At 42.8% G+C, this 27,919-nt stretch overlaps 1 long non-coding RNA gene across 1 annotated transcript in view; it reads left to right on the top strand.

Moving 5' to 3' along the window:
* The window catches only part of LOC143836372 (uncharacterized), a 52,611-nt gene that overhangs the window by 11,488 nt on the left and 13,204 nt on the right, over positions 1-27,919 (top strand). The window contains exon 2 of the long non-coding RNA XR_013230590.1: positions 9,292-9,371. This is a non-coding gene — a long non-coding RNA (uncharacterized LOC143836372). The remainder of the gene's footprint in view (positions 1-9,291; positions 9,372-27,919) is intronic.

Below are 27,919 nucleotides of genomic sequence, written 5' to 3' on the forward strand. Positions count from 1 at the left end.
TTCTTTGGCTGGGGAAGCCTAAGGAGCCAAATATCCTGCCACACTCCTGGGCACACTCCTTCCTCCACTGACATAAAAGGTTGCACCTGAGGGGCCTGCAGTATAGCCACACCAGTGACCATCCATAGTAATAGTAGGACTATATGCCAGTTTACCAGAGCACTCTCTCCCCCCCACACACACCCACACACAATCCATGTACTTGATTGCACTGCAGGAGAGCTGGCAACCACATCCATCTGATTAATTTTCCAAATACTATTTCTGGTACTATTTAAAAGGGGTTTGTGGTTAGATTGGACCACATTGACTTGAGGTAGACTGGTCTTTGGTTGTTCTCTGTTTGCCGGTAACCTCAAGCATCTTCAGTATGGGATTGACAATGGAAGGAGGCTGAGAAAGCCATCCTGAATTTGTACATTATGTTTCTAGCAAAGGAGAAGGACAGGGTCCTCCAGGTTCACAGACCTCCTGCTTAGTGCTGATGTGTGGCAAACCAGGCAGTAGCATGACATGGAGAGGAGATGATGAGTAAGGGCTAATGAGATGAGTACCTGCAAGCAGAAGTAATTAATCCCCTGAATTCAACAGAGGGATGGCTACAAGGGAAAGTGCTTAAGAAAATTATTGGAATCTGAGACAGCTAATCAGCCCCCTCTGTGACTGCATCTGATGCAAATCTCAGTTCTGCCTGGGATTCCTTCCAGGCAAAACTAATTGTTCTATATAAGGATTAAATTAAGATCTGAGGCATGTTAAGATTGTGCTTTCACACAGTGACTCCTGCCCTTTTATGTATGACTGGTTTCAACACAAGGGCCAGGGGAAGATTCCAAGTATTCTACAATTTTTCCAGTATGTGTAATTAGAAGAATGTTCTGCAGTAGAGAGAGAGAGAGCTGGTTTATTCAGTAAAGAGAAGTGCAGAGTTCTACATCTGGGTCACAAAAATGGGAAGCATGCATATTGGATGGGAGATACACCTCTGAATGGCAGTGTGCGTGAACTAGGGTTGTGTGTGGTGGCGTCCAAATTGGCTGTTCCAGGCCAACGCAGCCAGTGCTGCGCCACAGGGGGGGAGGTGCGGGCGCTGGTGCATCAGTTGGCGCACACACGCAGGTGCGGACTCTACAATTCCCAGTCCATGAACATCTGGAGGACCACAGATTGACTACCCCTGCCTTAGAGGAACTCCATCCAAATCCTTGAAGGTTCAGCCCTGCTTAGCTTCCAACATCTGACAGGATCTAGCTAGCCTGAGCTATCCCAGGCATAGAAGACTGACCAGCCACACCAGTACCATACCAGCATTTGTGACTTGTGGGCCACTCAACTTTTAATCTAATACTGGCCTTATTGAATTGGATATTATCTTTTTTTGTATAAGTTTATATATGTTCTGTGTTGGGAATGTCCTCATAATTTTCCTGCAAAAAGTGTAATATATATATATTAAATAACAATGTAAGTTGCTTTATGTTATCCCAGTAGCAGCAGGCTAGTTGATTTCAGCCAAATCAATGAAAATTCTGCTGGTGCTGTCAACACAATTTACCCAGAAACATAGTAGCATATAATTATGCCTCAGGCTACAAAGCGTCATTGTGGCCTAGATATTCTGTGCTACAGGATGACCTTTTGAACCATGGCTACTGAACAGTGTTCCTTTTAATCAGTGGAGGAAGCAGGTAGCAGAGAGATAAAGAAAAATACACCTCTGTTGCTTTCATCATTATGTTTTGGTAAAATGATACTTAAATACATTAATTTATGAGTCTAAAGCAGTGGTCCCCAACCTTTTTATCACCAGGGACCACTCAACGCCTTTTACTGAGGCCCGGTGGGGGGGTAATTTACTCCTCTACTCTCAACCACTGCCCTAGCGCTCTCTGATCGCTATGGTAATGTTTAAACATCCCTTCAGAATAAGATACAGACACGCCACAACAATGAACATAAGGAACATTTTATTTTCATGGAAGTTTTAACTCATGACAATGACAAATCAATGGGAACCCTGAGCTTGTTTCTCTGCAACGAGATAGTCCCATTTGGGAGTGATGAGAGACAATGGCACCCGAAGTGTGTTGTAAAGGGCCGGGGGGGGGGGAGGGAGAAGGTGTCCCTTGGGGCCCACCTCCAATTAGTCGAAAGACCACATGTGGTCCGTGACCCACAGGTTGGGGATCGCTAGTCTAAAGAACAACTTTGTTTATGTCCAGTAATTATCACCTAAACAGGGAAGTGGTGCGGGATTGGGGATTGTGTTGACAGCTGTGCCATGGGATGGCCAAGAGTTGGACATAACTGAATGGTTGACAACAATAACAAAATAGCAAGTCCTCTAAACTCACACACACATTCCTTTTACTGTTTTCAAGCACAGGCTTAAATCCACAGGGTCTCAGCTGTTTATCTAGACTTTGTTTGACAGCTTTTAGACTTGTACAAGGAGTTCAGCCAAGTTAGGCTGACCTATTATGAGTTTAGAGTGGGATAACTCTGCATAGGATTGTAAAGTCAGTGGCTCTGGACTAATAATTTTACTCCAGTTTCAGAACAAGTGAAATATAATCTAAAACTTTCATGATAAACAAGAAATATCCAGGCCTGGCAAACAATGATAATTTAGGATAATGGCGGATTTAACTTTCTTTTAAAAATACACTCTACTTTCCTATTGGCTTCCCTGCCAGGTTTATTAGGCTTGTCTTTATTGGGCTTCAGCATTAGGTGCTTCCAGAACCTTACTTGGACTCAGATGTAACACATGCAGTGGAGATCCTCACGAGCCTGAGTGAGACTTTGGATGCCGCTCTTTCCATGGAGGCCCAGGTCACAAATGTTGCACACTAGGCATTCTGTCATCTCCACTAGCCGCATGGCAACTGGCACCTTACCTGTTGGCATCAAACCTAGCTATAGTGATCCACACAATGTTCATCTCCAGGCTAGATTTCTGTAACTCACTCCACAGAGGGCTATCTTTGAGGCTGCTCTAGAAACCCCAGCTTGTCCAAAATGCAGCTGCACATATCCTAGCCCATGCTTTCTCAACTGCATTGGCTACAGATTGGTGACTGAATTAGATTCACAGTTTTGAGTATAACCTTTAAAATCCTATACTGTCTGGGACCTTTGTATCTATGGGACCGCCTCTTCCACTACGCCCCCCGAGAGCATTATGGTCTAGCAATCAGAATCTGCTTAGGGTCCCTGGCCTTTAGGAAAGAAATCTAGCGACAAGGATTTTTGCCCCTTACATTCCACATAAGCAGGGACGGGCAACTAGCACAGCCAGTGCTGAGCACCGATCATTGCACCACCACTGCCACCTCTCTTCCATCGCCATCCCCACACTCCTGAGCATGGGAGATGGGCGGTGTCGGCTGCACAGCAGGGCTCAACACAGCCTCAGCAGCTGCCACCACCCATCTTGCGAGGCCATCCCTGCTCTCCTGAGGGTGGGACCGGCTGTGGGAGATGGGCAGTTTCAGAGTCTCAGTAGGGCTTGGCACGGAACCTCAGCAGCTGCCTCCATTTTGTGAGGCCATCCTCATTCTCCTGACCAAGATGGTTGGTGGAGACGGTGACAGCACAGCCACCATCTACTGGCATGCTCCCTGAGGCAGGACAGCAGGCGTCATGTCCATTATCATTTCTGTTACAGGGAGTGCAGCAATAGATGTTTTCCACATCAATAAAACTTGCATCAGCCAGGGCCAGGACTCTTTCGGCTCTGGCCCTAGCCTGGAGGAATGTTCTGCCAAATGAGGTCAGAGCCCTGCAGACCTTAAATAGCTTTGCAGGCCTTGTACAACTGAGCTGTACCACCAGGCCTATGGTTGATGTGGGAATGGGCCATCACAATTGCAGGCTGCCCTAACCAAGAAACCACTCAATCAGAACACCACTGAAAATATGCACATCCCCTCTTCTACCTCTGAATTAGGGATGAAGTGTACAGCTAATGTTATGTACTTTAATGACTTTAATCTAAATGTTAAATGTATTTTAATAATTTTATTATGATGATGTAGCCTATGTTATTGTAGTTTTAACTCTACAAGGTGCCCAAGCCTTAAGGGAAGAGTGGCATAGAAATATTATAAATAATAATAGAGCAGCAGTCATAGTGGGTTCTTAACCTGTGTTGTAAATCTATATTCACAGTTTGGTCTATATGTGTGTGTTTATATACATGAACACAAGTCAAATGCTTGATCTGCTCTCAGTCTTGCTCCCTTCCTCATGTTTCAGGTGTGCTGTCCACCATTTAAAAAATATTTTTAAAGTTGTACGCTTACACTTTCTCTACCTCAACAAAAACACCCCCAACAGAGATATTTCAGAACTGTTGCAAATCTACTACAGAGATTGTGAGTTTATGACATCACAGGTGTTAGCCAATCCAGAACAGCCAGCTGAATGTTTCTGACATGCTGGGAAACAACTGTTCTGGCTGTCCTGCTCTTTCTAGAACATTAACAGTACAATACTCTGCAGAGTTACTATGTGCTCATGAAATTAAAGTGGGTTTAGGCTGAAGTAACTTTGAATAACAACAACAATTATTATTTTTCATTTCATTTTTGTAGCCCACACTTCCAAGTTAGCTCAGGGCAGCTAACAACAAAACATATACAAAGTAATTTAATTTTCATAATAAAACAATTATAATGAACTTAATTTAAAATATATTATTTAAAAATGTCTCTTAAAATCTTACGGAGGGGGGAGTTAATGTCTATTGGGTGGGCTGATGTTTTATGAGTGGGATTTCTCAACCAGGGAGGTCAGTGTTTTCTTGATGTTAGTTTCCTGGCTTCAACCATAGCTCTGTTTTACAGGCCTTCTGGAACTGTTGAACGTCCCAGAGGGTCCTGATCTCACCAGGAAGAGCATCTCACCAGGCCGGAGCCAGGCCTGAAAAAACTCTGGCCCTGGTCGAGGCTTTATTTCTTTCAGGCCAGGGTCCTGAGCAAGTTTAGAATGCTTTGGGCTGATCCTGCGTTGAGCAGGGGGTTGGACTAGATGGCCTGTATGGCCCCTTCCAACTCTATGATTCAAGTGCTGATCACTTTATCTTAATGCTCTTTGGGGGATATAAATGAAAGAAGCTCACTTCACTCTTCTTAAAGTGCTGCATCTATCTCTACCCTTGAACCCATGCAGTTCTCTACACAATCTGCTTGCTATCTGCAGGGCCACAACAGTTCATCTGTGTAACTTATGGTTCTAAACTGGAAGAGTGTATCTGTCCGACATCTCCCAGACAGTGCAGGATTAATAATTTGCTATGACTACAACATTTTAAACTCTGTACCAAGTTGCCCAACCATAAGTGGGGGGTGGTAAAAGTAATGCAATGACACCTTTGCCCTATGTGGCTGCACACAATGCCAATCTAATGTCATAGAATATTTTAGTTCAGAGACAGAAGGGAAAAGGGGAAGGTTACATCAAAGTTGCTGAAGTTTCACTTGTAGTGAAGTGACAAATACCAGCTTCTCATACTTTTAAAAGTAGACACCATTGCTCTGACACTTGAAAGGTTGGTAAAAATTTCATGTGGTTTTTCTGAATGCAAACATAAGAGGATAAGATTCTACAAGCCTAAGAAAGACCCTTGGCACAGTGAGAGATGTGGGTCCTATATTATGCAGGCATGTCTGTAGGAAAAAAATAACACTATAAACCATCTAAAAATGATCTGTAGGCTCCTGTTATCAACGATATTGCTAGCAGTATTTATGCAAATGCTGACGTGATAAACGGCATATTCAGAAATGCAATTAAACTGTCCCCACATTTTCAGTAAACTGAAATTCCCAAGAATTTACTAGTGCTTCTCAAATGGGATATGCAGGCCAGAAGACTAAGTTGTTTGGGTTTTCTTCTTTTCAGTTTTATGAAGTCATCTGGAAGAAGAGTGGTTTCTCAGTGGAACAGGCTTCCTCGGGAGGTGGTGGGTTCTCCATCTTTGGACATTTTTAAACAGAGGCTGGGTAGCCATCTGACGGAGAGGCTGATTCTGTGAAGGCAAAGGGGTGGCAGGTTACAGTAGATGAGCGATTGGGATGTGAGTGTCCTGCATATTGCAGGGGGTTGGACTAGATGACCCATAATGCCCATTCCAACTCTATTATTCTATGATTCTATGTAAAAAAAAACAGAACATTTTACAGTAAGGTCTACCATAGTTCCCGCAGAAACTGTGCACTCCACTCCTAGCTGTATCCAAGTCCTGCCTTGCTGTCAAACTTGAGAACCAGGGAGGGGAGAAGCCCTAAATGAGAAATCTGTCGAGGAATGAGTCCGTAGTGATCATTCTGAAGATGAAAGCAATGACAGCATTACATAAAAGACCATGATGTCAGGAACCTGATTAAATGGGGGATTTCACTAGGGCAAGGATCACACTGACAAGCTCATACTACTTACGTGCTCAGAGAAGCCAAGAAGATTACTGCCCGTCAACTGAATTGATAAAATAAAATAAATAAAATAAAAATCAAGCAAACTTTTTAAAAAGCTCTAGGACATAAATGCATCTAATAGAAGTACAAAGAAAAAAATTAAAATAGCATAATATATGCAAGAAGAATTTAAAAATGGTTGTCTTGGTGTGTACAATTTTTAAAGCCCAATTCTTCATATATTTGGAAGTAATTTTCACTATTCAGTGTGAGACCATAAGTGAGGGCAACTCCTGAGCTCGGCCACGTGAAAACCTCAAAGTAACAAGTAACTATTAGCATTGTTCACTAAATCAGGGTGTATGAAATTGCACCTTATGGCTGCAATACCAGGAGCATGAACCACTGAACTCACTGGGACTTGCTTCTGAGAAAATGTGCATAGGATTCAGTTACTTGTTCCGCTGAGGCCAAAATGTTTTCGCTACTATAGGTAGCTTAAAGATAGCATTTTGTATGTGATTTTTCTGAACTTAATAGATTATCTGTCTGTACTCTCCATTAGTAGAACAGTCGTAGAGTGTTTGGTATAGAAAGGACTTTGCTTATTTTAGTGGAAAGCAGTGCTTGTCTGCATCTCTGGGAACCATGCATGACCTTAAAAAGCTGGTATTACATAGGACCAGAATTACAAGGTATGCAGTGGTGAGGCATAAAACTGGTTTCTTCTTAAAACATGTCCAGGCTTGTTGTACATTAACATTACGACAGGTTTTTCCATCTAGCTTCCCACAGAAGAAGACAAATGTTGTAGGGGAAACTTGTTATCAAGACAATAAACTGAAGACTGATAATGTGAGGCTTCCTTGATGGCTTCCTCCAGGATCATCATTATGTAGACTAGGTGTGGAACTGCACCCCATAATTACAATTCAAGAGACTGTAAGGAATATTTTCATACATATCTAGAAAAGTATGAATTGGTGTCTTCTAGTCCGCAGTCTGGCATGCTAAAATTGGGAGCAGAGAACACACAAACAATCAGAATCAGAATACCTTTATTGGCATAAACACAAAACACACAAACAATATGTCCACAGTCATACCTCTCTGGTATTCCCTAAGGTTGTATCTGAGCCAGGTTAGGCAAGAAAAAAGGTAAGGTAAATACCGCCTAGTGTAATAATCCTGTTGCATAAATCAGAAGCAACATGGTATCCTAGGTCTGGGATCCCCCAACCTTTATGAGCCTGTAAGCACCTTTGGAATTCTAACATGGAAGTGGTAGGTGCAACCACAGAATGGCCACCAGTGGAAGCAGAGCCACAAGAGAAAGACACAGAGGGAGACAGAGAGACCAAGTACAGAGGACAAAAAAAGATACACTGAGGGGAAAAGGACCATGAGAGAGAATAAAACCGACCCTGTGGTGGCAGGTGCTGCCAATGTTGTTTTAATCTCTACAGCCCATCAGATTTCCAATGTCCAATCAGAAGCTCTGCTGGGCAGAAGACCCATCTGACCCCACACAATTTCTAAAAACAATTGCTGGGAGTCATGGTGACCATAGGCACCTCATTGTGGACCCCTGCTGTAGTAATGGGTTGGGCGCACACTATGGAAGATTGTATTGTATAGTATAATTGCTGTGCTGCAGCTGGCTGTGATGTCATTTATTAATATTATTATTGTTGGGTAATCCAGTTGGCAAGAACTCTCCAAGGACTATCACAAAGGTCGTTCTCTGCTTGATGCCTTGAGACCCTTTACTGGAATCAAACTTAGGACAGCTTGTTTGCAGGGGATATATTATATCACTGAACAGTGGTTCCATATGCAAACTCAACAGGATCAGACCCTTGTAATACCTGGCACAAAACTCCCTTGGGTGGCTCATAATGCTAGTGCAACACTGCAAGATGTCACAGCCATTCTTGTGCTAAAATCCACACGCTGTTGATTGTACTGCCTAACCATAATAATGATGACATGCAGTTAACTCTTACAAAGCAGATGGTTTTGTTAACAATTTCCCCATCTGATTTTTTTGCAGATAGATTGGTTCATCAAATAACTAGATGAAAGCCATGTAGATTAGGCAAATGGTGTATATTCTACTGAGTGCATTAGAAGCCCAGAGATATCTTCTCGGTGGACTTATATACTTCTGCAAAATAGCAATCACTGTTGCTTTGTACTGCATCCCATACACTCTAATGTCATAATGGCAGTATTTTTTTTAAAAAAGGAAAGAGGAGGTGGGGATCAATTTAATTATCTGCTGGATCTGCTCCTGGTGACAATCTGCCCTATGTGTCACTGGGATTGAAGAATGAATTAAGTAAATGTCTGGGATGCATGGATGCATTCCACAGGAACTTGGATCTGGGCAGAACGAATCCTTTGGATTCAATAAAGGACAATCCATGCTGCTGCTGCCTATGTTTAGCAACACTTGTCATCATGGACTATCCTGGCATTTGTCAACTGCTCCATAGCTTATGAGACTATCATGTACACAATAGCACAATATATTTAGTCCCTCTGTGAAGCTAAGGAATGTAGCATGATGATTTCTAATAAAACAAAGGCTACAAGTCTAAGACTTTTCTAGGAGTGTGCCCCATTGAATAACATGGGTCTTACCTCGGAGGAGATATGTTTAGAATTGCTCCCAAAGTCTCTTAGCAATGTTGGTCAGGGGAAAGTGAGTTCTTAACAATAAATCACTATTACTGTAATCATTACTTCAACTATATTCTGTTATATAAAACGTACAATGTGCAATCTGTGGCTATGCAATTTTTATTTGTTTTTTATTGTATAGATTCATACAGTTCTTTCAAGGTCGATAATATTCCCTTTTTTGCAGATCAGGACAGAAGGTCTGCACATTTACTTCAAGGCATGAAGAAGATTCTCCCCAGCATCAGTTCAGATGCATCAGTTGAGGTGAGGGCCGATACCTTCCCGTGGTCCACTCATAAATTAATGGACATGCCGACATGCAGTAGAAAAGAGGGCTGGAGTCAATCAGCCATTCTGCTAATGTATAAGAAGACAGGTTACCTTTGACTTCCCAAAAAGACTGTGGTGGGGATTGCAGAGATTGCACATTAACAAAACCCATGTGTGCCAGGAGCTCTGGTAAGGAGGGAGAGGGAGCTGAAAACCTGGCTGGATCCAAAGCCCTGGAGAAAGAGGAGTAAGTGACGTGGCAATGGCATTGAGGCTTCCAGCACACAGGATTAGCTGCCGTGGGAGTTATAGAAGGGCTCAAAAGGGAACCGACACATAAAGACCGTTTATGCACTGGGAACTTCACTGCCCCAGCTCCCATGCAGGAGCAAAAATCAGAGGCAGATGAGGTGCACCAGGCCAAATGCTACCTTTTGTGGGTGCAGGAAGAGGTGGGGCAACCTACCACGACTAAAACTCCAGCCTGCAGCCCGGCATGAAACCTCCAGTGCATAAACGGTCTAAGAGGGGATATTCATTTTTTTATTTCAGATATTTCTGTGTTGCCTCTTCAGAGTCTAGCTGAAAGTTGCTTACAATTAAAATAATATATCAATATAAAACAACCAACCATTGAACATGAACAGCATAAAAATTATATGTCAAACAGACTTGAGACCATTTTAAAAAGCTAGTAAAATAAAACCCAATTCCTTATAACCCCACATAAAAAAGATGCATTTTGGCATGGTGGCTAAAAGACAATGAAGTAGGAATGAGATGAACCTCATGCGAGAGGGTATTCCGAAGGTGAAGTGCCAGTACAGCAAATACCTTTCACTAAATGCCTCTCACCTTACCTCTGAAGGAGGGGGACACAGAGATCAGGGCTTGAGATTTTAACTGGTATGCTGGGTAGAACAGGAAGGAATTCGGCCCTCAGGTACCCTAGCCCAAAGCAGTTTACAGCCTCAACGGTAAGAGCCAACAAATGGGTAAATAGTGCAGATTTTTTTAGCACATGAGTGAAACTATTCCTGTGACAGACACCTGACAATAGCCTGGCTATTGCATTTTGCACCAATTTGAAGTTTCCAGCCCCTTTTCAAAGGCAGTCCTTAGGGTTGCCAGGTCCAGCACGAGATGGGGGGCTAGGTTGCCAACTCCAGATTGGGAATTGGGGGTGGAGATTTGGTTGTGGAGCCTGGGGAGGACAGGGACTTCAGTGGGGTACAATGCCACAAAGTCCACCATCTGAAGCATCCATTTCTTTTAAGGGAACTGATCTCTGAAGTGTGATGAGCTGTAATTCCAGGGGATCCCCAGGTCCCACCTGGAAGCTAGCAGAGCATAGATTAATGTAGCCACATCATGCTTTTCATAAATTCATCAGTATACCTCCATAGTTAGAGGCAGCAAATTTATTTATTAGATTAGAGTACTTGTTCATCCCACTCTTGCTCCAAGAAGCTCAGGGTGGTGTATATGGCTCTTTCGTCATGTTTTATCCTCACAACAACCTTGTGAATTAGATTACACAGCAAGAGACTGACAAGCCAAAAATCACCTGTTGAATTTCATGGTGAGCTGGAATTTGAGCCATAATACTACCCACTCTGGAGCCTCTTGTGGCACAGAGTGGTAAAACAGCAGACATGCTGTCTGAACCTCTGCTCATGAGGCTGGGAGTTCAATCCCAGCAGCCGGCTCAAGGTTGACTCAGCCTTCTATCCTTCCGAGGTCAATAAAATGAGTACCCAGTTTGCTGGGGGGTAAAACGGTAATGACTGGGGAAGGCACTGGCAAACTACCCCGTATTGAGTCTGCCATGAAAACGCTGGAGGGCGTCACCCCAAGGGTCAGACATGACTCGGTGCTTGCACAGGGGATACCTTTACCTTTTTACTACCCACTCTGACCACTATACCACATTGGCAACGAGAATGAAGGCCCTTAGTCTCAAAACCATGTGCATAGGTCTGGGGGAGGGGGTATCTGGTGATGTATTCTGTGAAGCAGGTCGCTGGATATTGGGGGCAGGTAAGGCCACCTATTGCCTTTTTATGTCTCTCTTGCTTTTCCCCCAGTGTTGTCTGCACAAAATTCCTGCATGGTTAAGCTGAGAGAAGGTGAAAGAGCAAATGAGCATCATGGTGTCTTGATAACTCTGGGTTGAAAATGCCTTGGTATTTTTAGGGGCGGACCCTGAGGAACTGCAGGGTTTGGGGTTCTCAGCAGGACATAATGCTATGGAGTCTACCCTCCAAAGCAGCCAATTTTCCAAGGCCCACCCCACTTTTAGTAGACTTTAAAAGTAGATTATCCTGTTCTGCATAGAAAAACCCAGCTGCAGAAACACTTTGAAAGTGCATTATCCAATGTGTGTGGAATGGGCTCAGATAAAGTAATTGTCATAGCTTGTAGATAGGCTGAAATTGCAGGAGATTTCCAAGTCTTACCAGGAGACTGGCAACTCTAGGGTGGATGGAGATTTGAACTCTGGTCCTCCATATTCTTGGCCAACACTCTGACCACTGGCAATGAGGCATTTGTCTCTATTATGGTACCCTGCTGGCAGGCCTTCTGAAAGCATCAGTTTAGACACTGTGGGAAACTATATGCTGAACCCGATGGACCACTGGTCTGATCCAGTCAGGTTGCTGTTACACTAAATGTAAAGAATTTCTAAAGTAAGGAAGGTAATGGATTGCTTCTGGCAGCAGTTTTAATGCAATTTTTCCTGATACATTGTTTAAGGTATGTAATACTGTGCAAAATATTCCAGCAGGAGGAGTCTGGAGGAGAGGATATTTCTTTGCGTTCCTTTTTACCAGGCAACCTCTTCTTTTGTGTCCTGAAAGTCCTCTCTGAGGGTGGTTAGGGGCAAGAACATATCAGTAGAGGACATTCATATTGACATTTTGTGGAGCCAGAGTAAGCTGTTATGCAGAAACAGACAGTCGGAGAAGTATTTTGCTCAGTGTTTTTCCATTTACTTATGCAAGCATCCCTGCTAGTTACAGATCAGACAGGTGGTGGGAGCTGGCAGCAGGGCAAGCAAGAGGGAGAAGACAAGGCAGTTGGGAGGGACTCATTTAAGTAGGCAGCGGAGCTTCAGGCCCCCTTTCTTTGATCACTCCCGTTGCTTCTGCCATTTGAGTCCCTTCCTTCCAGCTTCCCAATGAGTATACCTCCGGTGATGGTCCTTTGTGGTTTATTTGTAAACAAATGAACGTGTGCAATTGGTGACAAAAGGGCCCTTCTGATCCCCCAGCAAAAATAAAAGGTAACCACACCACTTTAAATCCCTTTAACAGAAATGAATACACAGCACTGAAAGCTGTATGAAAATAAATCCAAAGTGCAAATCACGGAGGTGCAGAGTAACACCATATTAGTTGTTCACATACTAATGTTCTGAGGCACCACTGAAGCCAGAAGCCTTGCAGGTCCTATCCGGTTGCAAGTTTACTTGAGTTCACAGAAGAGGTTGCCAGCCTGAATTTCTTCTGGTGCAGAATGAAAGGGGAACAAAGTGTAAGGACAAACTGCAGCTGGGCCCACCTCTATTTTCTGTTCCCAGGTTGAAGTACCTGCAAGTATATCCTCTTCTCCCTTGCTTGCCCTCTACATCTCCTCTCCCTTGTCCATCAGCCTCTCTCCCATATATCCTTCCTCAAACATAAATTTCCCCCTTCAAAACTCTTTAAAGATCATGTTTTCCTATGAGGCTAATCATCCATGATCTCCACTTCCCAAGCCTTGTCATTCTTCATCAAGTCATACTCTATTCCTCCGTGGACAGTTCATACACTGTAGTGGCTACAAGCTTGAGTGCTGTGCCTGAAGACTCCAGTTTAGATCTCTTCTATATCAAAGAACTCACCGCATAACCTAAGGTGATGTCTCTCAGCCACCCAACTGTTGTATCCTTACATTTTGATTGATTAGTCTATCCAATACGACAAAGGGAATGGTAGAATGTTTTAATAATTGTCAACATTTCAACAATGGATCTTCAGTATTGGAGAATAACTATTCATGCCCATCCTGGCTTGAAAGAGGTGACCCAACTGACGAGAAAGAGCAGATGTGTGCCTGCAGTTTGAGTGAGGGAAGCAGACAGCTGCTTTTGGGCTTGCCTGATTAATATTGGGTGTATAGTGAGGTCCAATGAAGGGTAGTACCCAGAAGGAGTGCTTTGTCTCCATGTGTACTCTTCCTGCATATTTGTAAATAAAGCACATTCTACAAAAACATCATCAATCTCCAATGCTCTGTTGTCTAAAGGAAACTGATCTGGGCAAGCACTAGCCCCTGAACCTTCTCACCACTCTGAGAACTAGGACACACGTAACAAGATATGATATATGATACCCCACATTATGCAATTCTTGTGAGGATTACTATTTTTATTTATTTATTTGATTTCAGTCTTCTCGGACTCCTTCCAAAGAAAGAGTAAAATGTCAGCTTGAAATAACAGCAAAATCAAAAGGACAGGCTATTTTCTGCTGAGCTTGAGATACTTGGTTTCTACCTTCTCCCCATCAACACTTGACTTGCAAGGCTTACGCCACAGCCAATCTCTTCCCCCTGATCTACCATGTTGTCCTCAACCCATACCAAATACTGAACCTTATTTAACCAGTCTCTACCCTTGATCTGCCAAGTGTCATTCTTTAGCTTCCAGGTTGGATGTCAAAAGTCCTGGAAATTCTGTACTATACTTTGAGTAGAGGAAAGCCAAACAGAAGCAGTCATTATGTCCTCATGTTATTGTTCATCAGTATTAAGGCTACAGGCCCTCAAGATGGATTCCTGCTGCTGATGGAGTTGCAGAGGTCCCCTAAAACTTGTCAGTCTCTATGGCACCTATTTGAAGCAATAAGAACAGTAAGGCAGGAGGGCGAGCTCTCCATCTTTACCTTCTAAATTAAATTGTGCTTTTCAGGCCAGATTACCTATGAGGTTAATTCAATTCTATGTGCATCAATACAATTTCAAAATTATACTCATATCTGCTGTTACCTGTTGCATTTATTGTATGTACAGCTATTTGCATTCCTTTTCAGAAGCTACTAGAAAGTTCTCCAAGTTCTGCACCAAAAAAAAATCTGTGACCCAAGTATTTGCATACACTTCCTTATTGGAAACCATTTATTCTATATCTTGTAGTCTGAAAAGAGGAAGAGCCTGCAAATTGGTGCAGCCTCGATCCTCTTCATCCAACTTCTGCTCCTGCTTCAGCAACACACTTTGTGTGACACATCCAGAGACTCATTACGGCAGTGTTAAAGGTTCTGAATAAGAATAGAATCTCTTGAGTAGCTGAGTTCCATTCCTCAATACCAAATTCTGCACCGGTGTGGCACGGTTGCAGAAGACACAATGCTTCTCAGTTATATGCTGTATTTATATAAGAGAACTATGTAGTGGGGTTTTTAACAAGCTCTGCATGGTCCTCAAAACACGAAGTATTTTATAGAGCATCGCATTTGAGATATGTATTGCATATAGCAATAGCATATAGAAGCAATGCACTCCAGTGAGATTCCAACTGCATTTTCTGGAACTATCTTGCTGGCAGAAGTCACTGTGGTGTGAATAGACATAACTGCTTCTGCATGTCACACAATTCTGTACTTGAACCTGAGTATGAGATCATATGCAGACACTTTTTAACAACACGAACTGGGTGTCAGCATTTAAGACATCATTCCCATCCAGAGAGCATTCAGCCTTCTCTGGCACATTTAGAAATACCAGAATACTAGGAGATTATTTAGCTCAGATTATATAACAGGAGAGAAGCTACATTTAGGATCTTGACTTCAGTTATATGACACCCTTCCTTGGTAAGAACTTCCAGGGTACTCTTTTAGACCTTGAGAGAGTTACCCTCAAGTCACCTGACGATGCCGGTTAGCACACTAGTAATCAATGGGAATGTCAAATATAGGGCAGAGAGTGTGGCCTCTCAAAAAGATGTAATTACTATATGAGAAAAGAGCCAAGTTCTAAATAATAAATACGAGTAGGAATATAGAATGATTAATGAGTAAGCAGGGAAGAACACATAAAATTTGCACATGTACATTCCTCAGTATCAGTCTAAAGTGACTGATACCCCCATCTACTCATCCACCTGCCAATCACGATAGCACAAAACCAGACTACTTGAGGGGATGGACGGAATCCCAGGTATGCAAAGAAATATTTGATTAAGACCTGGGATGACCAGGTTTGAATTACTCAACCTGCCAGGAATTTTGGGGCACGTCACATGTCTATCAGCCATGTTGTTGTGAGGGGCAAGTGGAGGAAAAGGGAGTTATGTGAAAGGTCACTATCCCCCATTGGAAGAAAAGGATAGACATTTTTTTTAATTATCAAAAATTTTAAAAATTGCCTGATGAAGATTGAGCCTGCTTCAGGAGACAAAGACTACTGAGAACTGGTTAACAGGAGAGGGTATATTCTACCTTCTCAAGCCACTGAACATTTACAGAATCCTAATAGAAAAGATATTGGGGGCTGAAGTGATTTCCAAATCATTTTCCCAACTTGAGATTCCTTAGAGAACCCTTGCTTGTCAAGGGTTCCATAAGGAATCTTGTGAGGGAAATTTCTAGCAAAAGCAGCAAAATAAAGCTAAACTTTTATAAAGATTTTCTACATATCTGTACAAAACTCTTGGTGTTTAGCAAAATATGCATTTTCCCGTCTCCCAGCTCAAAATTGAGAGATGACTACACATGTATAGCTATATATCTCTGAACCTCAGGACACAAACACCACAAGTGGAAGAAATTGTTTGCTGTATCGCAGTAGCACTTGTATAGACCTGAGTTGGTAGATTAATGTGTTATTGATAAAAACTATCTACTAATTGTCTTAAAGATTTTTTAAAAAAACATTAAGTTGTTTAGAAGAAATTATTGCCACTTTTGCCTTCAGACATCTTCTCTTAACTATTCTACTTGCAAGCATTCATATTATATATGGATCTATGTTGTATATATAAAATATATTTATATATATTTTGAGCAGCAGGTTGGACTAGATGACCCTGGAGGCACCTTCCAACTCTATGATTCTATGGGTCTATATCTTGTGCTTCTATTCCAATGATGCAGTCTATGAAACAACCTATGATGGAAACAGCTCCTTCAAAGAGAGTTGGTAATTAACTGTCCAAAAGGGGTCAACTCTCCTCTCAGCTGTTTCTAGAGGAATAAAGAAGGATATCCGTAAGCCAGTGGAACAAGAATGTTTTTCTTAAAATCTCTGCTTTTGATAATTGTTTTCTTTATTGCATGAAGTCACAAAATTTATAAAGCATATCTATTAGTATATTTGCTGGTTTTAGTTCCAGTTTTAAAATTGAGGTGATTTATAAAGTACAAGGGAATAATAGCTTTCTTGACTAGTCCATTCTTCCAATATTCATATGCATTCCACCAAGACCACCTGAAGAACACTCATGAATCCCAGTGTGAGAAACACCGATCCAGAATGTAATATTTTTAGTAACACCAGTTATGGGATTAAGAGTGATTTTTTCTAGAGAAAAGTAGATTATTTTTTTAAATTCTACCTTGCTTTTGTGCATATCCCCCCGCACTAATGCCCTATCAGTCTTTACTAATTAAACTATCCCCATATAGTTTCCTCAGAGGAGAGGAATATGTGGTTCTCCCCCATGAAGCAGACTAGACTGAAAGCAAATGACTGGCCCACAATGACCCAATGAGTGGGTTTTGAACCCAAGCCCAAGGTGAACAGTGTCAAGACTGTACTACATGCTGTGAATGTGTGGAAATGACACCATCTAGCCTTGAACTTGAGCCTCTTGTGGCACAGGGTGGTAAGTTAGCCGACATGCTGTCTGAAGCTCTGACCATGAGGCTGGGAATTCGATCCCAGCAGCTGGCTCAAGGTTGACTCAGCCTTCCATCCTTCTGAGGTCGGTAAAATGAGTACCCAGCTTGCTGGGGGGTAAAACGGTAATGACTGGGGAAGGCACTGGCAAGGCCACCCTGTACTGAGTCCACCAAGAAAACGCTAGAGGGCGTCACCCCAAGGGTCAGACATGACTTTGTGCTTGCACAGGGGATACTATTACCTTTAGCCTTGAACTTAAATGGACTCTGGGGAATGGTAGAGGACAGGAAGGCCTGGAAGATTATTGTCTATGGAGTCGTGATGGGTCGGACACGACTTAGCACCTAACAACAACAAGCATTGGATAGCACAGCATTTATGTACTGATACAATTTTTAGAATGCTGTTTTGTTATTTTGCATTTTAGTGGAGAGTGCACATGGCTCTGTGAGAAGGAAGCAGGCTAGGAAAGCTTTTAAATATCTTGGCTGTAATTTCCAGCAACAGCTGTTGCAGTGTGTACATTTCAGTGAACTGTCACAAATCTGACAAATTAAAGTCAGTTGTCACAACTATTGATTTTTAAATTGATCTGTGTTTTCTTTTAGGAGCACTGACTGGTGTCAGTTTGTCAGAGTGCTCTGTCTGCCTCTCACATCTCTCGGTGAGAGCCAGATTATACATTAAGAAGAATCACTTACAGCATTTCTGCACATTAGTAAAAATAGAGTTTTGCCAGCTGAATGGCAAAGTGCTCAATGTTATCAGTAGGGGCTCCCAATGAGGCTGCCCCTATCCCTCCATTGCATGCTATAGAACGGACTCTCCCTTGGATATAATGGTAGGATAGGGGCACCCTCTTTGGGAGCCCCTAAAAGTGGACCACTTGGACCAATCATTCTGAAATGCTGAAATTCCCATTATGTTTATGGCACCATGGACTTTCATAGGCTCCGAAGTCCAGGTGGCTGGATCGGGTCCCTAGTGAGTTCCTTTGATTTGGGTGGGTGGGGGAAGAAAACTTTAAAGAGGCATGCTTTGTGCTTAAACTGTGGGAAATATTTTTTTGCTTTGCCTGCATGAATGAACGCCTAATCATTGTTCCAGGCAGTTTGCTTAAAAAAAAATACCAACTTTGTTCCCAGGAAAAGGGAGAGGGAGGCAGATGTGAAGGCAGGCCATTGCAGGTGGAGATAGCACTTCTTTGCCTCCACATATTTCTTCAGCATGTGGTCTGCTCGTTGCTGTCCTCTAGCTTGTGCTTTTTAGTTGAGGGAATCCATTTTATGCAATTCCCTAGCTAACATTTTGAAATGGAGGTTGTAGCTACCGTTTTGCTGCTTGGACGCTGGATGTTGGCGATGTGGAAAACACAAAAAATGTTGTGGTTTCATAAGGTAAGCATTTCATTACATTTAACAGGTGTGGAATGGCCCTTAGTCTTCACCAGATGTATGTGGTGCCACAGACTGGACATGCCTGCAGCAGATTTCTTTAGGTTGATATCTGAGGGACCGTTTATCACCATCACCGGCGCAGAGCTTTGCGTTTTGCAGATACCAATTTGTCAGTTGTTCCCAGCCCCGGGGAATCTTGCCTGTCCTCAACTAGGGCCAGGGCCTTTTTGGTCCCAGCCCCTACCTAATGGATTGAGCTCCTGGAGGAGCTGCAGGCCCTGCAGGAGCTTTCTGCATTCCGCTGGGCCTGAAATACGGAGCTCTCCCACCAAGTCTATGGTTGAGGCTGGGGTCTGAGTAGAAGATCTGAGCGGTGCTGAGCAGCAGTATGCCAGGGTTACTACAGCGGGGGATATGGCTCCCCTCCTGCAATTTCCCTATTGAATGATGTTTATGGAGGGATTTTACCACCATGTAGTGGATTTTACCACCATGTTTGTTGATCACTGTATTGTAATTTTTCTGTCCCTTTTTAATTTTAATGGGGTTTTATTGGGTTTTTAAATAATAATAATAATAATAATAATAATAATAATAATAATAATAATAATAATAATAATAATAATAATAATAATAATAATAATAAATATATTAGACCAGAATAGAAACCATATACTATTTTCTTTGTTAATGTCTCTAAGATGATCACTGGCTTGCAAATCAATTAGTTCCATCTGAAAGAAGTCTAAGGGACAGGATGAACAGCAGTAGATGGTCCCTCTTGAGGCAGGAAGAACAGTGTGGGTTTGAGGGAAAATGCCCTGAGGGAGATAGCATCAGACAAGCAGGTTGGAGGGCTGCACAGAAAGCAGTTGGGGGCCGTATGTGGCCTACAGGCCTCAGGTTGAGGACTCCAGCTCTAGACCTTTCTCTGAAGCTCTGACTGCTACACTGCATTGACTTTCACAGGTTGGCTGCTGCTGAAAAGTAGCAAGTAGCCTGGCCTAGTTGAGTGATGCAAGTTAGATGGAATCGGATCACCCAGAGGTCTGTTCTAGGGTTGCCACCCTCCATGTGTGTCCTTGCAGTCTCCCAGAATTGCAACTGAAATCCAGATGATAGAGGTACCCTGAAAAAAATTACTAGTTTGAAGGATGGATTCTGGCATTTTATTGGTTAAGACCTCTCCCCTCCCTAAACCTTGCCATCCTCAGACTCTACCACAAAATCTCCAATAATATCCTAATTTGGAGCTGACAACCCTACAGCCTGGGCCCAATGAGACCACTCTCAAGCACCAAAATAAGCTTGAAAGGGACCCTGCCTTCTCTCCCTCAGAAACCCACCCTGGACTGTTGTGGTTGCCTAGCAACCACTGGGGTAATTAATTGCTTAAAACTACAGGTGGTCCTTTTATCACTTTCAGTTTTTTTATACCGGCCAATTTTGCTGATAGGACAACATACAGTTTCAGATTCCCCCTGGGCCAGTGGCAGGGGGTGGGGGTAAGGTTGGCAAATCCAGATTGGGAAGCTCCTGGAGATTTGGGGTAGAGCCTCAGTGGGGTACAATGCTGTATATTCCACCCTCCAAAGCTTCTGTGTTGGCCAGGGGAACAGATCTTTTTAGTCTGCTGATAAGAGGATCCCCAGGTCCCACCTAGAGGCTGACATCTGAAATACAAGGACAAGCTTATGAGGTAGAAAGGTGACCCGTTCTGTCCACAGAATGTTGTATATATTGGCCATGGAACTGGGTGATAAAATGTAATGGGGACTGAACTTTAAACAGGTGGCCAGGCATGGAGAACTGCCATTGCTGAGGAGGAGGAAGGAACAGGCAGTGGTGGGTGGCAGACTTGTTTCTTGATTCCTAGGCTTCCTCTTAGCAGGGCTGTGAGATGATACAGCAAAATGGCATATTTGAAGCACGTGTCCTGACTATTAGAAAATATCTAGAATTTAATTCAATTCATTTTTGCAACAACTGCTGGAGCTCAAGTAGTAATCAGTTTTCACATTCTGAAAACAAACTTATATGTGATGCAGTGTAGTGTAAAGCCACATGTTCCCCCCAAATGCAGTTAAGTACCTTGTAATATAGAGGAGTAGATACTAAGTTGAGTTCTTGTTAAACAGCAAGTTAGAAATTATGCACAAAATACACCCATATGACATATCAATGAATGTTCCTTGCATTATTGATCAGTACTGCCTCCATTTGGGCTTGTAAATTCGTAGCCTAAGAGCTGTAATTCAGCAATAAGTGAGTGTTTTAATCTGTCGTGGCCTTTCGTAGCAGAAATTAACAGTCCTTCTTCCAAGACCAGATACAAGGAAAGCACAACTCATCCAACTACCACTTTTCCTTGTCGCCAGCTAAATATTTCTGGGAATCCCACAAGTAAGTGACAGCCTGCCTTTACTGTTTTGCTAGCATGTCATATTTAGGGGCACATTGCCCTGAACCTGGAAACTGTATAGTTATCATTTATTTATTTATTATTACATTGATATCCTGATGTTCCCAGCGCAGCTGGCTCACAGCAGATTACGGCAAACATTGTTCTAGCCATTGGCTGCTTCTTCATTAATTTTTCTAACCCCCATTTGAATCCAGTCACTGTCATCAACACTTTTTTAAGGCAGTGGATTCCATTCATGAATTATCTATATGTTGTGTAGAGCAGGGGTAGTCAACCTGTGGTCCTCCAGATGTTCATGGACTACAATTCCCATGTGCCCCTGCCAGCAAACACTGGCAAAGGCTCATGGCAATTGTAGTTCATGGACATCTGGAGGACCACCGGTTGACTACCCCTGGTGTAGAGGGATGGAATAGTCTGGGGCTAGGCAGTTGAATGCTAGAGAGAATTTTGGAAGCAAAAACCCAAGTTAATGGAGAAAAGGTGTTTCCTCATCTTCCTTTATATATTTGCTGGTATATGAATCAGTCAAAGAGATCAGAAGCAAAGTGATTGGGTCACAGCAGAGATGACACTTCTTGTTTGTGTGCCAAAGACTTCTAGTTTCCTTCCTCCCCTCATGACAGCTTCACTCCTCTAAGAAGGGCCTTCTGCAGGTTCTTCTCTGCAAATGGCTGAGATCAACAGCTGCCCATACATGTACCTTCTTGGTTGTGGCCAGCCGGAGAAGATCAGAAAGGATCCCACACTTCTGCCATTCCACAAACTATATAAAATGGAATAGTTTAAGAGGGCATTTATATAAAGGTAATAGGAATATATTATAGCAAAATTATTCTGGGTGCTTTAATAAAAGGAACAGGACAGTGGGCTACACTATTACATATCCAGGAGTGGCCAAACTGTGGATCTCCAGGTGTCTAAAGACTACAGTTACCATAAGCCATGTTGGCAGAGGCTCATGGGAATTGAAGTGCATGGACATCAGTAGAGCCACAGTTTGGCCTCCCCTGGCATATACTGTGTATTGTCTGTTTTCCATGTATATTATATTACTCTGACTGCATTGTTATCTACCAGTGTAATGTCACCTTTTGTCATAGTTATAATGTCAATGTTATCATGTCATCTTATACAAGCTTTATTTTCAGATTTCTGTGACCCTACACCAATTCCTTTGTGTATCAGATGTCATATTATTTTAATTGCAATGACTTACATTGTGTAATCCACTTTAAGTAATGAGAAAGGCAGACTATAAATAACATAAATAAACAAAAACACAAATAAGCATTAAAAAAACGTGGTAATTACCTGGTAGTGCGAGCCCAAGCAGAGGTGCATCCTTCTAAGCCCATTGACACAATGACATTGAAAGGTTTGATTTTGCTTTAAGATACAAGGGATAGAATTTTATGTGCTGTCACAAATATGTGCAGAAAATATTAACTACCTCCTGTACATCTCAAAAAGTCCAGCATGGTTCTGTTGGACTGAAAGAAACATGCTCGAGATCAGAATGTAACCTGACAAGTTCTATGCAAGCACATTCCATGACTCGAGTCACTGGCATGATTGCTCTTCAAAAACTCTTAGGGAGACCAGCTTGAGTTGTGTGGATGCTGTCTCTTTGCTGGACAGCTGGCAAGTCTAGCAGGATCAGAGGACACAGAGAAGTCTGATGTTTCTGCCATTAGTAGAAGGGGGAAGAGTACTCTACACTGAACAATTCTGCAACTCTCTCCTTACTTAACTGCTAATTTTAAAAAGTACAGGCTAAGTCAGTGTGTAGGGGGTAAGGGAGTAATCAGGTTTAAAGCAACACCAGTTTTGAAAGCAACAATTTCAATTCTATACCCAAGGATGTGGAGAACCTCAGAGCATGGTGTAGCTGACAGCTCTCTGTGGCCATTAATCAGGTATTCTGCATAAACAAACAGCATACTCCACTTTGTTATTAGCAGAAACAATAAATTATGCGAAACATGCTAGCGCACACATTTCCTTTGCTTTCAATAATGTATACATCTAGCCTGGTTTAGCTTTTCTTGTCAGATGATTTTAGTCATCTTGCCGTGAGGTTGGTTTTGTCAGAATAGACACATCCCTATTTACACCTTACATTTGGTTGTTTGGAGAAATTGCCTTTGGACATGGAGGATGGAAACCAGTACTTTGGCTCTTGACTGAAATACTGTTTCCCTTCTACATCAACTGATTTGAGTAACACAAAGGCTATATCCATCCCCACAAATTCTGTTCTTGGTAAAAACAAGTTGCAATAAGGCATTCTGATAGGTGAGTGGAAGCTTCAGGGAAAGTATCTCACTAGGGGTTTTGTCAGGTCTGCACATCTATAACTGATAGCTTCATGACCCAGAACTGACAGTCAGCCTCATGCCCATGGAATTCACATATGACCCTGCTGAGCCTTTTGGCAATGGCACAGTGGAAGCCAGAGGGAAACTGGGCAATAGGATTCCTACGCATGAGGCAGTCTTTCCCAAGGTAAGTCTTCTGACACCTAGCATTAATAGCAGCTGGTAAAAGCCAACTGCAGATTCCAGCATCCCTTGCATCACTGCAAGACCAGTGGCCACAAATTTAAAGGGGAAAATGGACAGGGAAACATCACATTCCTTACAAGTTTGTTAAGGGTCTATTATGCATGTATCAGTTTTCAACACAGTCAGTTTGGCAACCCTCTTAAATCGTCCTTTTAAAAGACATTCCCATTTATGCACAAGCTGTGATACTGCATTGGGTTTCCCCCCAGCGATTATGCACCTCAAAAAGTTCCTATGGCAACTGTGGGAGGAGGTTGAGAGTTTGAGGAGGGAATTCCATTGCTAGGCAACATCATTCACATTCCAACTAACCTCCTCAATTAGCATTTCAATTGTAGCCAGTATCTTCAAGTCAGAGAGCCTTGGTCTGCGGAAATCAAGCTACAGAAGGACAGATTGCTGGGAAAAATCACTCTAAACTGGCTATCAAAGAGTCACCTGGAGTTAAGGCAAAGCCCCTTCCTTCTTAAGAAAAAGCCACACGGAATACCCAGGCTGTCCTTAGGCTATTACAGGCCATGGGAGACTGAATCAAATTGTATGTTCCCCTGATCACTGACACTGAGGAAGCAGAAATCAGTAGGCACCTTGAGAGCCCGACAGCACCACCATGGTCACTGATCAGAGGTAGAGCTTTGTAGATGCAGGAACATTCATGGAAGGAATAAGGGGCAAATGGCATGTTCATATGATAGCTGACTAAGGCAGAGTATCAACAGCAGGCGCTTGAGCTCCCATTGGTAGATGAGGGACTGCGAGCAGAAAAGGGGACATTTATGCATAGCAAAAATAACATTCTCATTGCTGTAACGAAAGAAAAGTTGCCATAAAACTCGTTTCAGAAGCCTTGGTGATAAAATGCTGCCGGAACTGTGGCCAGCACTTTCAATGCAAAAACAGAAATAACATGATGGGTTTTGCACTGCGAAAATGGTGCCACCTTAAGAATTAAAAATTAAGAATTAAAAGAATTTTTAAAAACAATTAAAAAATAAGATGGTGTTTTTGGCAGTCTTTTTGCTTGTTTTCCATGATCAAGGACCACTCATTTCCCTGCTCTCTTTAGTGTCAGATGAAATCTGAACTGAAAGATCCTGTCCAAGCCATTGTTTTGAACATGGGGTCTCCCTTGATATACTGCAAGAGCAAAAAACTCCCTTTGATTCTTTGAAGTTAGGTAAATAGCATACCTGCTAAAAAAAATAATGACAATTTAAAACCAGAAAAAGCATGACAGAAGGGAAGAGAGTGGGGGAAGTTCTGGAGAGGGCATGTTTCTCCAGCTATTCCTGAGAGCTATTTCTGATCCTATCCTATTCCTGGCATATCTTAGAATCATAGAATCATAGAATCATAGAATCATAGAGTTGGAAGGGGCCATACAGGCCATCTAGTCCAACCCCCTGCTCAACGCAGGATTAGCCCTAAGCATCCTAAAGCATCCAAGAGAAGTGTGTATCCAACCTTTGCTTGAAGATTTCCAGTGAGGGGGCGCTCACCACCTCCTTAGGCAGCCTATTCCACTGCTGAACTACTCTGACTGTGAAAAACTTTTTCCTGATATCTAGCCTATATCGTTGTACTTGAAGTTTAAACCCATTACTGCGTGTCCTTTCCTCTGCAGCCAGCAGAAACAGCATCCTGCCCTCCTCCAAGTGACAACCTTTCACATACTTAAAGAGGGCTATCATGTCCCCTCTCAGCCTCCTTTTCTCCAGGCTGAACATTCCCAAGTCCCTCAACCTATCTTCATAGGGCTTGGTCCCTTGGCCCCAGATCATCTTTGTCGCTCTCCTCTGTACCCTTTCAATTTTATCGATGTCCTTCTTGAAGTGAGGCCTCCAGAACTGCACACAGTACTCCAGGTGTGGTCTGACCAGCGCCGTATACAATGGGACTATGACATCTTGTGATTTTGATGTGATGCCTCTGTTGATACAGCCCAAAATGGCATTTGCCTTTTTTACCGCTGCATCACACTGCCTGCTCATGTTTAGTTTACAATCCACAAGTACCCCAAGGTCTCGTTCACACACAGTGCTACCTAGAAGCGTATCCCCCATCCAGTAGGCATGCTTTTCATTTTTCTGACCCAGATGCAAAACTTTACAATTATCTTTATTAAATTGCATCTTGTTCTCATTTGCCCATTTTTCCATTGTGTTCAGATCTCGTTGAACTCTGTCTCTATCTTCCGGAGTATTTGCCAGTCCTCCCAATTTGGTGTCATCTGCAAACTTGATGAGTAGTCCCTCCACCCCTTCATCTAGATCATTAATAAATATGTTAAAAAGTACCGGGCCGAGCACCGAACCCTGAGGTACCCCGCTACTCACCTCTCTCCAGTCTGATGAAACACCATTGACAACAACTCTTTGAGTGCGGTTCTCTAACCAATTCCCTATCCATCTAACGATCTGAAAATCCAGATTGCAGTCCTTCAACTTATCCATCAGAACATCATGGGGAACCTTGTCAAAAGCTTTACTAAAATCCAAGTAAATGACATCAACCAAATTTCCCCGATCCAGCAAACCTGTTACTTGGTCAAAAAAGGAAACTAGGTTGGTCTGGCAGGACCTGTTGGAGACAAATCCATGCTGACTTCCTTGGATCACCAAATTGTCCTCCAGATGTTTGCAGATCGCTCCCTTTAATATCTGCTCCATTATCTTCCCCACAACAGAGGTCAGACTCACTGGTCTGTAGTTTCCCGGGTCATCCTTCCTCCTTTTTTTGAAGATCGGAATAACGTTTGCTCTTTTCCAGTCCTCCGGGACATCTCCAGTCCTTAAAGAGGTTCCGAAGATGATGGACAAGGGCTGTGCAAGTTCTCTGGAAAGTTCTTTGAGTACTCTCGGGTGCATTTCATCTGGACCAGGGGATTTGAACTCATCCAGTGCAGCTAAATGCCTCTCGACAACCTCTCTATCCATGTTAACCTGCCACCCAGACACTGTCCTTTGGCTACAGCCATCTCTAGACGTGCCTAAACACTTTGACCTGTGGGAAAAAACAGATGTAAAATAGGCACTAAGCCTTTCTGCTTTCTCTGCATCTTTCGTTAGAGTTTGTCCATCCGCACCCAACAGCGGGCCTATTGCCTCCTTTACTTTACGTTTGCTCCTCACGTAACTGAAAAATCTTTTCTTGTTACAGTGGGCTTCCCGGGCCAATCTTAGCTCACTCTCAGCTTTGGCCTTTCTGATGATTGATCTACAGTGCCTAGTAACCTGTAGGTACTCTTCTTTAGAGCTCTGTCCTTCCCTCCATTTCCTGAACATTTTCCTTTTCTTTCTTAGTTCCTCTTGAAGTTCTCTGTTCATCCAAATAGGCTTCTTAGAGCTCCTGCAGTGTTTTCGTATTTCTGGAATAGTCATTGATTGAGCATGCAATAGCTCTTGTTTGAGTAGCGCCCACCCTTCACATGCTCCCTTCCCTTCCAGCATTCTCGTCCATGGTATGACACTCATCATGTCTCTGAGTTTATTAAAGTTTGCCCTACGAAAATCCAACATCCGCATCTGGCTACAAGCTTCCTTGGCTCCCCATCTCAAAAGGAATTCTATGAGGACATGGTCACTTCCCCCTAGGGTCCCCACCTCCTTCACCTCATCCACCAACTCTTGCCTGTTGGTCAGTATTAAGTCCAGTATGGCTGAACCTCTTGTGGGTTCATCTACCATTTGATAAATGAAATTGTCAGCCAGGCAGGTCAGAAACTTGCATGACTGAGGACGCTTTGCAGAGTTTGTTTCCCAGCACACATCTGGGAAATTGAAGTCACCCATGATGACAAGGTCCTGCCGTTTGGATATTTTCTCAAGCTGCTCACAAAGTGCAGCATCCACATCCTCTCGTTGGTCAGGCGGTCGGTAGCAGACACCACCACACTGTTTGTTTTCCCCTCGCTTATTTTCACCCAGATGCTTTCCACTGTAGATATGCTCTCCTTCACTAGAATTTCCTGACAGGTAAGCCCTTTCTTCACATACAGTGCCACTCCTCCACCTCTTCGATCTATTCTGTTTTTTCTGAACAGTTCATATCCATCCACCATTACATTCCAGTCATGAGAATCATTCCACCAAGTTTCTGTGATGCCTACTAGATCATACTTTTCCATCAGCATGAGAAGTTCCAGCTCTTCCTTTTTTTTGCCCATGCTTCGGGCGTTAGTATAAAGACATCTGAATCCTTTTACTTTTGGTTCCCTATGAGCTGGCCTTGCCGGTTGGGCTGCCTCCGATAGTTTTCCTTCCATAC

This window comes from Paroedura picta, chromosome 1, assembly GCF_049243985.1.
Source record: "Paroedura picta isolate Pp20150507F chromosome 1, Ppicta_v3.0, whole genome shotgun sequence".
NCBI classification, from domain to species: Eukaryota; Metazoa; Chordata; class Lepidosauria; order Squamata; family Gekkonidae; genus Paroedura; species Paroedura picta.